This window comes from Anoplolepis gracilipes, chromosome 1, assembly GCF_047496725.1.
Source record: "Anoplolepis gracilipes chromosome 1, ASM4749672v1, whole genome shotgun sequence".
NCBI classification, from domain to species: domain Eukaryota; kingdom Metazoa; phylum Arthropoda; class Insecta; order Hymenoptera; family Formicidae; genus Anoplolepis; species Anoplolepis gracilipes.
The window spans coordinates 8,035,278-8,053,323 of record NC_132970.1 but is presented as its reverse complement, the minus strand read 5'-3'; the positions used below and the strand labels follow the sequence as shown (position 1 = coordinate 8,053,323).

The 18,046-nt window shown below is 35.4% G+C and overlaps 1 long non-coding RNA gene across 2 annotated transcripts in view; it reads left to right on the top strand.

The window, feature by feature from the left end:
• The window catches only part of LOC140669956 (uncharacterized), a 238,941-nt gene extending 221,245 nt beyond the window's left edge, over nucleotides 1–17,696 (top strand). Inside the window, exon 5 of one of the 2 annotated variants that reach the window (XR_012047461.1) lies at nucleotides 16,080–17,696. This is a non-coding gene — a long non-coding RNA (uncharacterized lncRNA). The remainder of the gene's footprint in view (nucleotides 1–16,079) is intronic. The other variant, XR_012047447.1, reaches the window with a different exon arrangement.
• Nucleotides 17,697–18,046: the final 350 nt, after the last annotated feature.

The following is an 18,046-nucleotide window of genomic DNA, read 5'->3' as shown; positions in this document are numbered from 1 at the left end:
ACTGTAAACTTAAATGATGATAAATTATGGAAGGAGAAAGCTAAAAAAATTATTTTGGATATATATTTTATATTCGTAAAATGTATATAAAAAAATATAACTAAAACCTAAATTTATTTTTTTAGCGGTACATGTAAATAAAATTCAAAGCTTTTTTTACAAAGAAGTATTGGCAGCATATTATTTTCCATAAATTGTATTGTCCAGAAAAGTATAATAGATAAAATATTAAAATACTATATTTATTGTTATAACAAAAAAAATCATTTTTAAGATATAATTCAAAAGGAACTCAAGACTTATATTGTTTCGAAGACTTTTAGAAATCGAGAAGTTTTACGTCCATTGTCAGCACAACATTTGTCATTTTAAGATTTATATAAAGTAAAAGCAGATGTCCAACACTGCGAAAACATAAATCTTTGTTGAAGGAAAGATTACCTTTAGTAAAATAAATGGATCGAGCTTGCGTATCGAACTATCCTTTTTGAAATAAATTTGTTTTTGAAAAGAACTAACTTTATTGTTAATATTGACACGTAGAAATATCGTACTTAGTTAAAACTTATTTGCTTAAAATTTCTTTCCAAACTCAGTACGTTATATGATTATAGAATGCAAATGACATGCGTTACTTTTACAAATTCATACATTTCTTTTGATATTTTTTATTTATTTCTTATTTTTCTCTTTATAAATATATTTCTATTCTTCTCTGTATACGTTTTTTGTATGTTAGAAGTAAGTAATTTATTCTTAATGTTTTTCTTAGGTATATTTTTACTGACAAAACAAACAATTGGTATATTTTCACAAACAATCCATTTATTAAAAAAAATATCTACGTCTGTTCATTGCTTTTCTAACATTCACAATAAATAGACGTACAGAGATAACTAATATAAATCGCTTTCTGACTGTATAGAAAAAAATCTTATTAGAAACTTTTGTTAGAGACAAACGTTTCTAATCAATGGATTGTTTGTGAAAATATATCTTGGAAACATAAGAAGAAATATATAAGATATATAAGATTTTTTTCTATACAGTTAGAAAGCGATTTATATTAGTTATTTCTGCGTCTATTTATTGCGAACGTTAAAAAGCAATGAACAGACGTAGATACTTTTTTTAACAATTTCGACCTCTAACTTAACCGTTTCAATAAAGGGTTGAGAAAAGTAAAACCTTTCATTTGATTTGTGGACAAAAAGACGACAGACAGTAGAAGTTTACGTAGCTTTTTTGAATAGGGTTAAACTATCGATATGGTCTAAACCACAAAATATTTGAAAGATATATTTTTTTCGAACAAGAGATAACCTTTTCTCTTCATTTTTTTAAAGAAATACAGTCAGGACATTCGACAACACGAGATAGACATAATAAAACCATAAAAAAAGAGTTGACCTTGGTGAAAAAGTCACGCATTCGTGAAATTCGAAAGGGTAAAGCATAACAAGATAGTGTTCAAAGGAAAAATCCGCCGTAAAGTTTAAAAATTGCGAGGAGGAAAAGAACCATAAACCCTTTCTCGTGATTGTGGCGATCAGTCGGGACATTTTTACCACTTTCCAGCCATAAAATAATCGTAAAAAATTGTCAATACTTCTTCGATGTCGACTTTCACCTTTTTACGGCGCGAGATTTCCAGAATCGGAAATTCTCAAGGCCGTAAAAGGGTTGCATGCATTTTTTAAAAATTTTCTCACAAAAAGAAGTTATGAGTTACAGGTTTGAGTTATAATAAATGCTCTAGTAAACCCTTTCATTGGAAATGATCGATTCGTCATGTTTAACTAGTCCAATTTTCTAACCTAACAGATTCCTCTTTGTGGTCTACTTTATTTTCGACGGTTCACCGCGTCCGCACTCAATATCAGTAAATGGTTTACTCTTTATATTAATAATATTAGGCCACGAAAGAGTGGAAAAGGGTTAGTCGCATATTTCAAAAAAATATTCTTTCCTCTAAAATCACAAATTTCATATTTTTTTATTTCATTTTTTTTCCTCGGTTATTTGAAGAAAAAGAAATATTGGATTAAACGAAAATATTCTGGTGCTTCATGTATCTAGCCATAATATATATTCGCAAAAATAATAAATAAAACCCACATTATATGTTTTATATTTCTCTGTGTAATTTTTATCTATTTTTAATTCTGAATTACATAATTATGTCTTTTTTATACAAGATACTCTTCCCGATATTGATCTATTCGATCTCACATTTCGACGTGCGCGGATTGTGCTTGAATTTTTTTTAAATTATATAATACATAAATATTTGTATTTGTATAACGTTTTGATTACACATATGCATTTCATTGCACATTGTTATCGCAATTATTCTTGCGTCAGAATTTCTTTCTATACTGTAGTTGGGAGACAATTTATCGAACAGAAAGAAGATAATTCGACGTTATATTCTTTAATTGCATTTTTTTTATCATATCTTTAGAAATTTCGAATTATAAGATTTTTATTTTTATAATAATAAAACGGTCGTTTTATTATTTTTATCTTATCTTTAATTATTATCTTTCCCTAGTCGAATTATTTACTCTTGACGTTAAGTTACGAGTATAAAATTTTTGAATAGCGTTTTCAGACAGCATCTTTCGAATGGCAAAACGTCGTAATCTTCCACCTCTGTGTAAGAATTTTGTAATGACGCGATATGTGTCACATCAGGCACGCGTTGGGTTCCATGAGGCAACTGCGTTCGCGATTAGGCATGAAAAAGCTGACAGCAGGGGGTATATCGCGTACATCACAGGATGAGGCTCACACCTTCTTGGCGATGTGTAGAGGCGCGCTGCAGCGTTGCGTTTTAAAACGAGATGTAAAAATGCATGGTGTGTAGGCGAGAATTACTAATGGAGACACATCTTTCACATAATAAGACTGAATTTTAAAATGTGATAAAATGCCACGCATATATTTGTGCTATTGCATTTTCACTACGTGTTTATGTGAGGAAATGTACCGTCGAAAATTTATAAGTGAGCTCTACGAAATAACTAACCAATCGAGCTAGTATTATACTGTCTGACTCACCCTAGAGAGGTGAGGCGGTCATTACCGGACACCCTGTATATACTGTCTGACTCACCCTATACTGCTTTGAAAATATGAAAAGGACAATGGGTAAAATAAATTTTTGCTAACAAGTATAACACATGTTTTTTTCACTTGCTGAATACGATAACATTGTTAGTTTTCTTTATTTAAACCCATGGAATGAATTGGTTAAAATTCTTTTACAAAGAGTTGAAAGTTAAAAAAAACTTATTTTTAACCTTATTGTTAGTTCTGCAATTTAAAAACATTGTAAGAAAACATTTAAAAGTTTTCTTAGGAGATCGATCTATTTTACCCATTGTCTTTCTGACTTAAAGAAAAAATGAATGAACGAGCAGTCTGGTCGATTAAACGTAAAATAAATTGAACGAAAATTATGAAATCTTATCTCTGAATAACTTCTGATGCCGTCAGTCATGGATATTTCAGTAAAATGAAAGAACATCCGTTTGATTATCGGCACAGAGGGTGTTGGAAAGTGAATAATGATTCAAAGGCTATTTATCATCGAACAAGCGTTCTAGCTGCAGCTTTCATCGGCGATCTAACGACGAGAAAACGGACGAACGGTCGTGAAATCGATGACTTTTCGAAAGGTGAAAACTTAACTAGCAATTATGCTGCTGATGTAAAGACAAATTATCACGAATAAAAACATACATCTATCACGTGTGCGATGTACTAAATTTATAATCATCACACTATCTTCTCTAAATATTCTACTTCTCGTCGAACATATAGATGCACGTCGTTCATGTCACGCATGCTTCGTGAAGCTAAATAATACGAAGCCTTTCGTGAAGCTTGGCTGATTCAACAACGCGACACAGTAATTTCAATCCACCATGCTTCATACGATATCCTAAGAGATTGCGGTGGCCCATATATTTCACAACCATGTCTTTGACGGCGTGCCAGCACGCATCAATTTCGTAAAAATCGACGACATACGAATAGAGGCAGTGGCGCAGCGTTCATTCGCTCGACGCATCCGTCGGAGCGGATTATTTGCGTGACGATTTACTCGAGGGAAATTTTTCTAGAGACATTCACCGGAGAATTCGTCGGACTCTTGCGTGCCGCACGTGTGTATGTACGACTGCGCGTGCCAAAAAAGAAGGGGCAACCCGATCTGAAGCAAATGAAGTGCAAATTGAGCGGGGTTGCGCCACGAGACTCTAGAAATCCGTTCAGACGAGTCGTATGGCCTGTTCGTGAGTAAACTCGTCCAGACGTGAGGCGCAACGTGATACTCCTGCGGCGAACATCGAGAGTACTTGAGACTGCGATTCTTCCTCCTCTTCCTCCTCCTCTTCAGGACCGACCGCCTGAGCCAGATGTGTGCTCCATTTTGCGGTTGATCTTCGATAGGGAGAGCCGATCAGAATTGGCTCGGCCGCGAAACGCATCGCGGAAAGTGCAACAGAGTATACCGAACATCTCGTCCTTGCCGTAAGATCGCAAAGTTAAGAGTCATTTTTTGCTCAATTATGATGGGATAAGCGTATGAAGATATCGAAACATATTCCGTAATAATTGTTTCTCCCTCGAAGATGAGCATGCTCTAATAAATTGACGTATTATTTACCGTGTTTGAATATTTTTCGATTGCGCTTGCTCAAGTATTGATTTTACACCGATACATTTTCTAATAATATAATTAGAAATGTATGGGAGATGCAAGAACGGTTTTTTAAAGTTATTTTAATTAAAATTAGCGTCTGCAATTAAAGTAACAATCACTTTAAATAAAAATCATGATTTATAACAAGTTATTATTTTGTGTTTAAATTTCCTCGGAATCAATAATTTATTTCATCAATATTCAGTCATAATTCCATATTAAAATTTTTTGAAGGGACAAAATATCATATAATAAATGTACAATATAATTGTAGTGTATTGTGTGTGCGTGATATATTTGATTATATAAATTTAATTTTTAAAATCGCACACAAATTTATAATATCGGAATTAATATAATCCCTGCTCCTTGCCTATATCTTTCTTCGTGTTGCAAACGAAAATCGATATGAATGTGTGGCGACGCGATCGGTGGAGCAAACTTTTACCAGGGATGTTCGTGAATGACTGTACTAAAATTCTAGGCCATGCTTGTCGTATTCAATAAGATCGTAAAATGTCGAATGAGTTTCGAGATATTTCCTGCGGACGTGTTTATATCTCCGTCCTTCAGACGTGTATTGTTCTTAACGTTTCACGGAAGACTTCGCGTTGAGATAAGTAAGTGTTAAGGATATAATATCGAATTTCATTCTTTCTGCTCAATAAATTTCCTCCCAACTACAGTAGATAAGAAAAATTCGGTGCAAGCGCAAACGTTAACTGTTAATTGATAACATTGTCAAAATCACTTTTTTTTGCATCTTTCAGTTTATGCAATTTCAAAATCTTAATGTAATATGCTAATTTACGAGTCAAATTTATTTAACATTTTATTTTTATTTTATTTTAGATAAAAATTTTTATTTTTATTTTGCAAAAGTTATATAAGAATTACATTTGCTTTAAAAGTCATTAAATTTTATCGAAATTATCTATAAATTATTAAAAAAATTTTAATACTCCTTTTGTATTTGCATGAAAATTATTTCATGTAGACATGAAAATTAACGAAAAAGTAACTATTGAGTTTATTATTGGTTGCCGAAAAAAATGTAACAAAGTTCTTTCCCCGTTAGAGAGATGAAATTTGTGACACTGATGTCTTACCGTTACAGTCCCTTTTTTGTTACAGTCACAAAAAGACTGTTACAGTTTCCAAAAGAAGTAACTGTTACAGTTTTCAAAAAAAGTAACTGTTACTGTTTTTTAAAAAAAGTAACTGTAACATTAACGGCGTTATAAATCGTGTCGCTTCTTGGAAATACGGTTATTCATCGATATTAAAAATAGATACTAAAATCACATAGAAAGAGAGAAGGAAAGTCGTAAAAAATGTTGATTTTACAAACTTGAAAAAATATTTCATCGTTTTTAATATTCCTTATAAAATGCATAAAGTACATCCTGCATATATTGTCCTGCATAAATTGAAAGCAATATATTAATACTCACGAGTGACTGGCGCAACGGCTGGCTAGCTAGTCATAACAAAAGAGGCTTCTGTTGCAAAATTTAATGAAGAAGAATGCGGGCCTCGTTGCAATACGGGCATATGTCGGTGGCACATAATCAGGGTAAAAGAAATTTCTCACGGTAAGAATATAGAAAATTCGCACGTCTCTTTAGAAAGTAAAATTAAACAACAAAACATTTGTAGGATATTAATTATACTATTTGTCGGCCTGCAGCCAACAACTTATGCGGCAACGATCAGTCAACGACGCGCCGCCCTTGCGCATTCAGGTAGAAAAAGAAAGCCTGCGGGGAGTGCTCTGTACGTGTGTCTTGTGCTTTCTACTTTCATTCCATTATGTCGATCGCGTGGACATCCTAGAACATTTAATATGGTTTAATGCGGTTTCCAGTACAAATGATGAATACTTAAAAAATGCTGAAAAACCTTAGTATCTCTTGTTCTTGTACATTTCAGCGAGACGAATCGAAATTATTTTAAATGCAAATAGAGAGAAAGAGAGAAAAAAAACTTTTATGTAAAACTTGCCAATCTCGACGTCGTGATAAATGATCGCCGAAAAGTATCCGAAATTCTTTTCCGAGCGAGTACTTTTTTCTCGACACTTTGCTCGCTCGAATCTACCTCTTCTCTCCCACCCCTTGTTTTAATCGTTTTCTCGATCACGGACGACTCTAATGAAACTGACATTCCGAAACAAGAAACCCCCGAAGGCCCGGGACGTGAAATAGGATTTCGTCTTCGGGGTCGGATTAATGCACGCGGCCGTTTAATCCGACAATATTAATGACCGCCGATTCTGCGTCTCGCACTCGCTCACGATTCAAGGATTCTACGGTCTTTAGAAACGTATGAACGACGGACGCAACAAAGATTCAGAGGAAAGGAGAGAAGAGTGGAAAAAAGGAGAGGTCGCGGAATATACATCCAGCCGCTACGTAAGCCTATTCAGAGTCTGGCTTACGCGGCTCGGCGACTACCGGAGTTTCACTGCTTGAAATTAATCGAGGTCTTATCATAATAATTTTATTCAACTGTTTTGAAAAAGCACCGCGTCTAGTCGGAGAAGAGAGAGAGAGAGACAGAAAAGAAACGCCTTCGTTTCACGAGGATATTTTACCGTCTTTCTTTCGCGTTTCTTTTGGTGTGAACCTGCACGATTCGTAAGGATTATCAGAATGTCGTGACGTATCTATTCCTCGACACTCTTTGATCGATTACAGGATACACTAAGATGAACATAAGAATATCCTACATTGTATTTTTCACGGGATACAGAGACAATTATATTTTCCGGCATCGTTTGAATGCTTCCCTCTTGTTGGAGATTTACATTTATAATTTCTTTTATTTTTTATTACTGTTAATATTTCTTTTATCATTTTTATATATATTAGAAATTTTCGGGTACTTTCATGTATGTTACAAAAGTTTTGCGAGTCATCGAACGTTGGGTTGAAAAATATTGCGAATACCTATGAACAATCAATGTGCATTGTTTGTTGTACATTGTTTGAAACATACTAGCATCTGCTTTTAAGGGACCTTTTTAGAGGCTCTGAAATCCCTGAAACACCTTGCGTTTTTGTCTCACATTTCGTACTGCAGGAATCTTCCTCGAGATGACGACTGTATATTACATTTCACGACTCTCTATCGTTTTCTCTCTCTATTCGTGCATGCCGACAGTTAGCATAATCGATCAATTCCCATTCGATGCTGCGATGCCGACACTGTAGTCAGAATCAGACACACCTGTAACCGATGGAAAACACAGCCGTAACTCTTGGCTCGCGAAATAAACTCCATCGCGAAATAAATTCCCATGTTCCGGCACACCGCGAGTCGGCGTAATAAAATTTACATAACGTTTCGTAGATTAGACACGTAACGTGTCATCTCGCACAGAATGTCGATGTCTTAAGAGGCATTAGGATCGGCACGATGTTGCTTAAAAAACGGTTTCAACCCCGTATTTGGAAGCATCGCGACGATATAAACGCAATAAAGTGTTTTCGCGATAAATACGCGTATGTATAAAACGAACATTTGCATTTATTATTGAGGGATTATTACAGACTTGCTGATCGTCGGCGAATGAATATGGATGTGTTGACAGCGATACAACAGTTACATAGGCATTGTTACATGATGTCTAGATATAGTATATTTTTGTACATTTGTGTTATACATCGATTAGAATTTTCGCGAAAATGTATCTTTTATCTTGCCAAAATATTAAATTACGATAACGACTGAGGATTAAAATTTATATGGACCCAACTATATTATATGTATGCAACATTGAGCGACGGTTGGCGTTTTGTCGAAAAAAAAGCTCTTCAAGTCGTGAATTCAATTTACGTCGGCGGTCCGAGGGTCCTTTTCTCGATCGTCAATTACATCCGTCACGTGACGACAACGTGCCCTTTTTTTTCAAACGCCTTCCACGCTCGTCCTTTCTTACAACAGCCTTTTTCACATAATTCCAATTATCCACGCCGTCCCGCTCGCGCGCGCGCGCTCATTCGTGGTCGTCTCCCCGACAGCGCAGCGCGCATTAATTAGCGGAAGCCTCGTCAGCTACTCGCAAAAAACTTTTCGTAAGAAGTTTCTCCGTCATTTTGTCGAGCCCCCGGGACAACGCACGAAGATGCTTTCCATTTTTTTTTTTTTTTTCGTTTATCCTTTTCTCTATCTCATCTCTGTCTTTCTCATTCTCACCCCGTTATTGCCGAGGAACAGGTTTCCTTCATTCGAAGCGGAATGAGGAGGGATTAAAGAAAGGACGGTATCGTCGCGACGGCTTATTCCCCCGCCCCCCTTTCCATCGTCCCCATCGTGGTCTCGGTTCGTTAATTTCCTGATACGTCCGCGTTAATTGTGGGTAGCGAGCTGTCTAATAGAAATAATATGATAATTCGGTGGTAAGGGTCGCCCCGAGCGCACTCACGGTCGCGTAGAAGTTTACGGGTAAAAAAAACCGAGACGTGGAAAAGTTCCCGCGGAAGGGGTTGTTTGCCGCGAAGAGTAAATATTGGCACAAAGGGTGTCGCTCGGGGATGCTAATTGATCGGAAGAAACTTCGAAAGCAGTTGACGGCGGCGCGGAACAGGATAAGGGTCGTTACGCGCCTTTGTAATCCGACTCGTGTGTTCTCGAGTCATCAGTATAAAAAAGAAATATTCGCTCACACGCAAGAAAATGCAAGAATGACAGTTAAATTGATTATCATATTAATGAATTTAGTTTTAAATTGAAGGGTAGCGCTTGGTCCTTAGCATAATTATCAGAATGGAGAGGAGCGAATCATATGTCCGGAGCGCTGCAGCTGTACGGGTATATACGTTGAAATATGTAATTCTGCTACCATATTCGCGGATGTGCGCGAGATGAAATCGATAGCGATCCCTCGAAATTGTACATCGATTAACGTACGTTCCCTCAGTTTCGCGATCGCAGTCTGCGGCCAATATAAAATAATCAGCTACTGTGCATCCGTCTGTTCAAGACTACCGTGGTACAAAGATTGCGCGGCGGGGCCTCAATCAGTTTTTCAAATTAGGATCTATTCGGCTTAATTGGATATTATGCTCTGTGTATTGAATTATGTGGACGATTCTGCGCTTCTCTCCATTTCCGTTCATCGAAGAGATCGATTTTATTTTATCCTATTAGCAAATTATGATATAAGATAATTACGAAAGGAAAAATAGTTACTTTGTGAGCGTACGCGTATAAATCTTTTCTTTTCTAATATAATAAATTATAATTATATATATCATAAATTATATGAGCTAAAGAATAGGATAGAGATTAGAATATCTTAACAGTACATCGATGTTGCTAATATTAACATTGTCTTTTGTATACTACTTTGGCTAATGTTATGCATAATATTCTCATACACATACACCTGTAGATAGTTAATATATTGCTTCGGGGTATCTATGTGACCGTTATGAACGTATCGTACAGTGAAGAATTCCCTCACATTATTTGCTTTAATGAACGCTGGCACACGGGAGTTGCGAAAAGTTGATATCTCCGGCACCTGTTCCCTTCGGCGCATATTTTTGCCACGCGATTATAAGTCTTTACTCGATCGTGTGACACAGATTATTTGAATTGAATCACAAAATTTCCTTTATAATTCGCTATATGTGAGCTATTTTATTATGTATTCTATATATTTTACATAATATATATTAAAATATTTCTTAACTCAATTAATTTGTTAACTTAAATATTTCGTATGTACGTATACGTATACCTATGTAAAAGTGATTAATTTTCATATTTTCTATAATTGGAATTTAATATGTTTTTGTTTAATGTTATAAATATGTTTATAATTAATCGTGTTGCAATTAATATTATTTTATGATAAAATTGACAAAATACGATAAGAAAACATTCTCTCATTAAGCATGATTTAATCGTTTTCAACAATCAATTTCTAATTGACTTTGCATCTTATATATAATTTGGATTGTCTTTCTCTTTTCCGTCTTAATAATTCGTCATTGGTAGTAGCAGCTACGAAGAAATCGATTTTTCCGTCAACTCTTTTAGCGCGGCTTTCATCTACAATCAACATCGGCTCGACCTAACGAAACGATTATGCAGATTGCGATAGAGTTCATGTCGTGACGGGTCATACATCGCGTGTATATACGCAGTGACACCGCAATTTGCATCCTTAAGTCGTGTAATCTTCCAGTTTAAGCGTTTTTTAACGACGCCACCCGCTTTACCACCATCCACTCCGTCATCGAGCAAAGCGAGTCGCGCACGAAGGACGGCGTTCGGCACGTTTAGAGAGCCGCTACTGGGTGGTCGGCGAGTAACTGCTTTTCTTTTTTCTCATAGGTTCCGCGAATTATGCTGATATGGGAAATTACGCAGTATATAATTGATATTTATAAGCGCCCATGTCCCTGTTGGGCCGGAAGAGTAGCGATATTTCGGACAGTTTTCTTAGATATCGAGAGGCCATTAAACTTGAATTATTTATTACATTAAAGTTGAAATTTACGAAAAGTAGTCATTTCAGTTTTCTGCGAATTCCATCATCTTAAATGATAATTATTTTTATAAAAGAAAAAAATTATATTGTATAAATTCTGTCGAAATTGTGTACAATGTATATTAATTTCGTCACTAAAGAAGATTGAGAGTGTTTGGTTAGATGTCATCCTTTAATCTCTCACGATGCTTTGACATACGTCTGTCAGTGGATGAAAAAAAACGGTTGTTTTATTTTTATTTCACAATACCATGCCGAAAAGATGCCTACGTGAGATGCAGGCAAGCGCCCAGGATTCGAAGTCTGCTAGTCTTTTCACATTTTTATGGCAATCAAAAAATGTAGAGCAAGAAGTTTTTGCGATGAACCGTTATACGCGGACCGTTATTTAGAATATGTTTTTTTGTAAGACCAAGGATTTGCTTAATTTATGAATAGCTGAGAAACAAAGGCTATATTGTGTGTCTGCGACAGTGTTACAGTTTAGATGAGGTGTCTATTGTTTATTATATTTTTTTAGAAAATATGTCTTTCTAAACAATGCACTAAAGAGATTTTTAACATTTATGGTAATGGTTTGCTCGGAATTTTAAGATCACTGTCCTTTAAAGAACTGTTTTTTTTTAGATGCAAATCAATGTATGTAGAGCATAGAAAAAAGATCATACACTATGTCTTATTCAAGATATCGTAATTTTTTTAATATTACAAAATATAATAAAATATATAAAATATTATATATATATAAACAAAAAATAAAATGCAATACATAAATAAAAAAAATATATATATATAATATTATAGTGATTGTTATATTTATATTTTTTTTCTCATTGTCTTCTTGCAAAAAAAATCATGATTTTTAACTTTTTGCAGTCTCTTAATTATGCAACAAAAGTTCAGGTTCCTTTGTGAATTCATGCAGATTCAAAAGTAATTAATTTAAAATAAGTATTAAAGATTTGTGGCGCATCCAAATCGGTGTACTTAATTTGTAGTTAATTTTACTACCATGTTGATTAATGGGCCTCGTGAATTGCATCATAAGCGCTAGTGTGATACGTTCATTGTGCCATATATCATGAAGGTGCGATTGCACGCTGCCTCTTTGGTGGTCCTATATGAATTTATCCGCGTCATATGTTAAAGGAAGGCGTAGTAGGACCCAATAGGGTCTCGTGAGGCAGCACATCGAGGAAAGCCCGCCGCGTCGTACAAAATAGTGATTTTACGATTAAAATTACGATACTTTTATGTTCACGGCTAACTGAAAGTTAATGCGCCGTCAAATCGTCTCTCTCATTCTCTTGAACTGCCTCCGACGCTGTTCTTTCTTCTTTTCTGTCGCTTTTCTTTCTTCCCGATAAAACTCGATGTTGTCAATCGACTGAAAGCGTGATAGCGACACGGAATTTGTGCAATGGATGTTTCTATCGTGTATCGATTGACGTATAAAACGAGTAAATAACATGGCAGTGATGACAGTCGATGCACAATATGCTTACATTTGGTTATACAAAACAAAGGATTTAGAACGCTGCATTCGTAGATGCGAAATGTTTTATAAAAAGTTGACGTCTTCAAGAAATGTGACGATTGTCTGTTTTTATGCCGTTCTATGCGTTTTTTTTATGAATGTGTTACAAATTTTTTTTGTAAAAGCAAAATTTTCACAAAACGTAGTGGTAGTTTTTTTGTAAATTCTTGCAGACAGACATTTTATAAAAATCCTAGACTTCGTAAAAGAGCTGAAATTGCAGTACATGGGCAGTCTTTCTTACGAAGAGCGAATACATACACATTTAAGATGTTTTGTATTTCAGGTTTATAGCCTAATAAAGATCTATATCTAGGTATAGATCTAATCTCTCTGAAAAAATGCTATTATGGTCTATTCAAAGCTATTATTTGTAAATTCTACTAATTGAATTTTTACGTTCCTCTCCAAAAGAAATAAAATTTATTCTTTCTGTTTTATAGCCGCACAGCAGGTTACATCAAAATTATATTTTAATCTGTTTTAAGAGCCGTTATGGTTTGATTTCCAGAGTGATCGAACGACAGATAGATTATTCAAGCTTCTTCTTTCTGAAATTTTTGGTCTTTATAATTCATCGGGAAACTCGATTGATGTTTGATATTAATATACCAGTTTGAACGGAAATAAAGAGAAAAACTTTATATAATAAAACTGAACATTTCATGGTTTATTTGTTGTTTTAAACGTAGATGACGTATGTTAAAGTATAGAATATATGTGATTAATTTTTGCAGCAAACTTTTAGTTATTTTTATAGTTACAGTTATAGTTATCAAATTATACAGCATAAAATGAAATTTATTTTGTTCTGCTTTCTCTGGTGCGTCGTACATCAAATAATCACACAAATTCGATGCATCTTATCAATAAAATTAAAATTACTTACTCAGATTGTCTTCAATGGAAATGTGGGCTTGTGGGTTAAGATACGGTAATTATTTTTTTGTCGTAGCTTCTGTTAATTTCATTGCGCATTTCCGCCGGGAAATGGAGATTTATATGTTTGCCGGCTGCGGACAGTCGTTTCCTCACAATACGATATTTCCGTCTCTAGTGTTTATTTCGACGTCGTATTCACTCGTGTGGGGTGAAAGATGTGGTAAAAATATAAAGTTAGTTTTATGGTACCGGGAGGAGTTTTTAATCTTTACAAAATCTTTCTAGCGAAAAGGGTAACATTCCCTTCTCAAGTCAAAATATTGTTCTGTTGAGATGCCTGCACTTCGAATTTTCCTGCCGGAAAAAAAGTTTCTTCGTAGAAGAGTTGAGTTGGTTGTTCTTGCGTTCAAAAATAGGAAAAAGCAAAAAATCATTTAGGCCAGAAATTATTAAACAAGCATGGTTGCACGAAGATTTTTGCAGTTGACCTTTATTGTTTAGAATTTGGTAAAAAGGTCAAAAAGATTGTCGTGTATAGTTAGGTTCCAGACTTCACGGTATTTATTTTAACGTGTACAGTCGTAAAGTAACTTTCACTTCGCGGAGATATTTTTTTGCGCTTCCCCTTAACTGTTAACTTTATTATTTATGCTATCCACAATTTCCATTTTTAGAATTTATCTTCCCGAAACTAAGGTACACCGCTATAATTTGCGGTATTATTAAAAAAACAGACAAAAAAAAGGGTTGGCTACTAGGTTGAACAACGGCTTCCGTATTTTTTTTACGGGTGACAAACGGTAAGGTAACTAGTAGCAAAGATTTCTCTTTAAACCCTCTTGTGCAAAAAAATCAATCTGAACGGTAAAGACACAATGACGAGCAACGGTTTCCGTATTTTTTGCAAATTTCGAACGGTAAATCAAGTAAAAACTTTTTTTAAACGTGTCTTCGTGAAAAAAAAAAAAGATTTATATAGTAGAGGTAGAAAATGTGAATTATCAAAAAGACTACTCGTTTAAAAGGCTGGCCGAGTTACTTATTAAGAAATAAAGTATCCTTTTTATGTATACCATTTTGTAGGCGCACCGTTGTAAATCCTATTTTACGTTGTCTGTTTTAATAGCCAGTACAGTTTAGTCATCGGAACTGACCGAGCGTTATAATTCAGCCTTTTCCTTCTTTAATTTTGGTCTTTTAGTTTAATTGGGAAACCAATCTGACGTTCGATTAATACGTCAGTTTGAGTAGGAAGAAAAAAGAGATTCGTATAGTTATAAAATAAATAATTCTACGACGATTTATTTTAATCTTTTTTAAATGTATATGACGTACATTAGTACATAAGTTGATTAATTATTATAGTATTGTATGAATATTAAAATATATTATAAAACAAACACGCACATATTTATAATACATAAATATTAATATTTTTAGAAAAAAATTATCGCGCGGTAACTGCTGTAAATCAGCCGCGTAACTGCGACAAAAAGATGCGGCGGAGTAATCCGGAGACCTCGTATATCTCATGAGTGGATCTTTATCGGAATGTTTCGTAATGACAAATCGATCGTTTTGTAGAATCCGTGGCTTCCATCGAGGTTTACGACCATACGCACCACGTCGTCGATTTTTAATCGTAAATTTCGGTCTGGCCACACACATGCGCCAACCTAGACCACACGCATCGCGCACCGTCAACTCGCGGTGAGAAATTACATTTTTATATGCGTAATCATCGCCACAGAATGGACTGCCCAGACCGCGAGCAGAGGGCGGCAGAGAGATAGAGAGAGACAGAGCGAGAGAGAGAGAGAGAGAGAGAGAGAGAGAGAGAGAGAGAGAGAGAGAGAGAGAGAGAGAGAGAGAGAGAGAGAGAGAGAGAAAGGAAGCAGGGGGAGAGAAAAACGATGGCGTTCGAGAATAGGCTTCCGTTCGCTAAATGCGGACACGTTATATATTGACCGCTCTGACCGATTCCTGTTTTTTACGATTATGAACAAAACCGACGCGCGTGTGAGTACTCGTTAACACGACCAACAAGTTAGCTGCGCCTATTGCAATTTTTTATTCTGATCCCTCAGCAATTGTCTCTTGAAGGACAATCTCGAAATGTATTTTCGAACAAACAGCTAGATGAAAATAATCGTTTTCTCCTGTAATCTTTATTACTTGAAAGCTTGGTCCTTTGGTGTCAGCTTGAAGTAAGCACACAATAGTGAAATGTTTAGTTTAATGGTAAGATAACCCACTGGTGATTTATTTTTCTTTTATTGTTTAGTAATATATTTTTCAAGGGATATAATTCAGTCTCTCTTGCTTTCAGCTTCAGAAAAAAAGAAAGAAAAATAAATCTATATCATTTCATTGAACATTTCTATAGATTTTCTTTGAATTAAATTGTATGTGTGTTTGTGCGTATACGTACATGTGTGTTGCAGGTGTGGTCATCAAGAATTTATTAAAGAATGCTAACTGGCTACAACAGTATATGCAACAGGAAAGATGACATCCACATTAGTCAACCTGTCGGGCAATCCTCCGTTTTCATCTCGAAGGTCAGAGAAATGAAGAATTCACGAAGATTCTCACGTCTGCTTGACCTTCGACCCATTGAATCGTCGCGTGGGCCGTCACTCGTTAAAGTTAATACGGGCTCGCGACACAGTGTACGGTCATATACCTCTCTCTTATACATATCTCTTTGTGCTTATTCGTAGAAAATTTTACGGCTTTGTTCATTGGCTTTTTCTTACATTTCTTATCTTTTGTTGATTGTTACATTTGACAAATTATTACAATTACTTATTGTTAGAATAATTTAATTACAATTAGATTTAGATTAAAAGAGTTGGAATTAAATTAAAAAATTCAAGTTAAAAAATGATACACATTTTTTGCCGTCTATTACTATAGCTATATCTTCTCTTTGAGTTCTCTTCTCGAGTTCGTCTTTCCTTAAGTCCTTTATGCTTATTCGCGTCTATCCTTAGTCCGTGCAATCTCGTCTCTTACAAAGAGAAGAAGGATGACGTGGCGAGACGGCGGTGCAAGAGTGGTGTCGGATATCTTCGTGACAATCGCACGGTGCCGCGTGCCAGATTATCCTGCACCACGAGGCGAATTGTTTCTGCGTCGTGACTCGACGCAAGCCACGTTGTCACGGCTGTCTTGTCCTGGCGAAGAGAATATTAAATTAGTACCGGCTGCATATTCACGATGTTCGCGCGCGCCCCACGATGCTACGCGCGTCAATCGCTATTACATGCATTCTTCTTAACCATCCTCCGATTCACTCCGATCTGAAGATCGGATTCACGTATGTGTTTCGTATCGAAATGAGCAGACGCTAGACGTATGAGATGCCGGTTTCATAATCTTCCACGGAAGCGCAGCATTACTTTACACACACACATACACATATGCATGTCTCATACATTATTTTATTATAATAACCTGGAATTTAAAAATATGGATACCACGACGAAAGATTTATGTCGCGTTGGCTAATTAAGCGGTTACAGCAGAACTCGAAGACGTAATTCCGAGGAGTCCGACTTTATTGAGCGCGAATGTACAAAGGAGAGACTCTCGAGGGGCGTCGGTCCGGGACTGTCTAGGAGGGCAATTAAAAGCAAACGATCCGAGTTTATTTTCAGCCTGTTCTAATTAGAGAGGCGCCCGCTCGCGCGCGAGCCAACGGAACACGGTTCGTCGCCGTGTACCGGAACACAGTGACTCATATGCCAAACGTCTCCGATCTACGAGAATGCTCTTTGGAGCGTCCAGCTTCTTTTCTCGCGGCTTCGCATGACGTCACGCGTGGTGGCGTCATCCTCATCATCTCGCCGTGCCGCTCTTGGTTCCCACACTCGATGACCTTAGTAACCCTCTTCCCCTCCCGTCGAATGCCGTGCCCTACGCGTCACGGTTCACGCAGATGACTCTTTTTTTTTTTATTTCTAAAAGACTTTTGTAATCTTACATAAATATATAATATTTATATAGATTTTATCACACATTTTTTGACAAAAGTAATGAAAATATATTTTTAAAAGTAAAGTGTTTAAAAATATTTTCACGATTTGCACAGATGACTTTCTTATTGTAAAAAATTTGTGCAATCTTATAATAATATATATAGAATTGATGTAGATTTTTTATTGTAAATTTTTTTATTATAAATTTATTATAAATTTTCTGATAAAAATATATTTATTATTAGAAAAGATTATCTTTTTGAAACATTTTATAGTATGGGAAAAGTTTTTTCTTTAGTAAAGAAAAATTTGTATACATATATACACGCATTATAAACTATTCTATTGTAAGAGAGTATAATATATCTGTATTATTTAATAGGAATGCTTTTATTTCAAGAAGATAATATAATGCATATTGACATTGA